This window comes from Aplysia californica, unplaced genomic scaffold (genome assembly GCF_000002075.1).
Source record: "Aplysia californica isolate F4 #8 unplaced genomic scaffold, AplCal3.0 scaffold00095, whole genome shotgun sequence".
In the NCBI taxonomy this organism is placed as follows: domain Eukaryota; kingdom Metazoa; phylum Mollusca; class Gastropoda; order Aplysiida; family Aplysiidae; genus Aplysia; species Aplysia californica.
This window is the reverse complement of record NW_004797365.1, coordinates 1394754-1397477: the sequence shown is the minus strand read 5'-3', so window position 1 is coordinate 1397477 and position 2724 is coordinate 1394754. Positions and strand designations below refer to the sequence as shown.

At 40.9% G+C, this 2724-nt stretch overlaps 1 protein-coding gene across 1 annotated transcript in view; it reads left to right on the top strand.

Moving 5' to 3' along the window:
* The first annotated feature begins 1696 nt into the window (after positions 1-1696).
* The window catches only part of LOC101854487 (glutathione-independent glyoxalase HSP31), a 9775-nt gene continuing 8747 nt past the window's right edge, over positions 1697-2724 (top strand). The window contains exon 1 of the mRNA XM_005095094.3: positions 1697-1903. The gene's annotated coding sequence lies outside the window, so the exon portion shown is untranslated. The remainder of the gene's footprint in view (positions 1904-2724) is intronic.

The following is a 2724-nucleotide window of genomic DNA, read 5'->3' as shown; positions in this document are numbered from 1 at the left end:
AACATACTTAGGGAACCTAAACAAAATTTGTAACAGGGAAAGATCAGGGAAACGTAGCTTTTCTGATAGCATCCGAGCAAAGGAATGCATGGCAAATCATGATCGCCGATTTCTGTCGCAGATCTGGCACTGGATGATGATGATGAATAATATGTTAAGAGAAAATGACGACAGTTTTTAATTATTTACCGTGGGCAACTAAATAACAGGTAGGAATTATGTGAGCAGGCGTTATTATATCTTTTCAACAACAGATTTTTTTTGGACGGAAAACCACCGTACATACAATAGTGTCTAATTCTTGATTACAGTGGGAAATACCAAACCAAGGTGTGAAAGCACTAACATCCATGTTGTCATCTTCCTACAGAAACATAATACACAGAAGGGAGGCTGGGAAGGAGAAAGGGGGCGGGAGAGTTGGAGAACAAAAGAGACGTGGACAAATGCACTATAAAGTCTGGACATTTTAAAGAGGTCAAGAAGCACTGACTGTCGCTTGGACACCTTTCACCATTGTTTTGATCCAACAGAAACGAACACAGGTCCAATCTCGGAATTTCCATATGCACGTTAAGCCCGTCAAACATTCCTAGGTGGTCCTGAAATCAATAACAGTAGGCTTCGGTCGCCGCCCGGGACAATATTCAAAATCAATACCTATCCAAACTGAAAATGCTTAATGTGGAAATAACCAACTTGTGCCTCCACCCCCTCACATAACCTTATGCAGTTGCCAGCGCCGTAAAACTCAAAAATAGGAAAAGATAAATAAATAACTAAATAAAAAGGAAGAACTCAGGGCGGTCATTTCTAATAACGAGTCTCCCTCCGATCCCTGGCTCTCTCTATTGCTGTACCTCTCTATCGCTTTGGGCGTGTTCTGTTTACACTGTCCACAGTTAGGGTCAAACCTCCGGTGACACTGCATTTGTGAGGCATCGTGCTGAAAACATGCGCTCGTCAAGATAATGAAAACGAGGAAACGAATATTTTTCCACCCAATTCGGCAATTATTATCGATTTTGGTTTTTTTTAAAGTATTTGGACTAAAAACATTTTGTGTCCACTCAAAAACACATTCCTGTATAGATTTTTATTGAAAAGTCTTGATCACGAGCACAAAAAAAGTAAATTTGCAGTTTCCAAGGATACTTCAGCTTTGGAAGTCACCAAACTTCGGAGGTTATTTTTTGCCTTATTCTATTTCTAAAGTCAGGTGACCCCCATCTCTTTTAAAAGCAAATACCTTCAATTCAAGATAGATGTGTAGTTTTTTCACCGAAGGCAAGGTAAATGGGTAGACTTTAAGATTATACCGATAACTCCATAAGCCAAAAAAATTGGCGAGCGCTTGATTCTTCAGCGACGGTTAAAATTTACCTTTATCACGATCCCCAGACCTAAATCGGAACCGATGCCGTAATCATTGCGCTACTGCCCCCTGAAATTCCTGAACTGTTCCCAATAAGGAAGGCTTTTTTCCCTTCACCCGTCTCTTTCTTTAAAACCATTGCTTTAAAATTTGAATTCAAACGTGTTCACACCGTCATTGGTCGACTATTGTACAACACAATTATTTCTAGTGCATGTGAACACTGTTGAAGGTATATACCCGTAGATATAACCCTCTAATGAGCGCGTGGAACAGGTCAGCGTCTAAGCTGCTGAGGCCACCACAAAAATAGACCAGGGTACCGGTACTCTCGGCGTGAAACTGTCGTACGTACGTCCCCTTGTGTAGCGTCTCTTCCTGTACCGCCTTAAGCACACACAGAATCAGTGAACCAAACAGTTGCCCAAAGGTCACAGTACACATTCTGAACTGTGCTCTATAGAAAGCTGAAGTTGGCACACGACTGTGTTCCCCTCCAGTCTTCGTTATTGCAGTTCAAGCTACAGGGTATGTAAACCATGCGTTGATATCTTGCTTTTCTGCTAACAGTAGGAGTGCAAATTAATCATTTCTGCTTATTTTGTTTGAGGCTGGAAATATATTATCAATGAGCTTACAATGTGCTCAGTTTACTGTGTGTTTGCTTTTTGGGGGTGTTTGGGTCGCTCGACTGTGGCGGTGCCGGTAAAACAGTTATGGTCGCTTTTAGGGACAAGTGGGCTAACCCAGATTTTAGGGATTTCCAGAAATCTTTACCTAAACCAAACGTTGGCATTATCGTACCTATAGGAGAAGTTTGGCTTCATTGGTGTGTATATTTGTTTAGTTTTCGAGAAAACTATCCTTGTCTTTTAAAGAAACTGAACAAAGGTTAAAAACTTTACTTTCGATTGGTCAAGTTTTTGCCCCTTGTTTAGTTTCTTTAAAATACAAGGAGACTTTTCTGTATAACCAAACAAATATACACTTGAAACCAAACTTCTCCTATAGGTACGACAATGCCCATTTTTGGCGTAGGTCAAGATATCTGGAAAGCCCCGAAGTCTGGGTTAGCCCGCTTGTCCTTAAAAGCGGTCATTTGAGAGTATGGATGTGTCCTCGGTACGGGTACCTTTAATATCACAGTTTTTATGGTTTATTAAACTGCTTTTGTTTATCATATAGACACACGTACACACATACATACACACACACTCACACACTCACATACACATGCACATACAGACATACATACAGACACGCATGTCTCTCTGAGAGCACACACACACACACACACACACACACACACACACACACACACACAAACAAACAAACAAACATACACACAC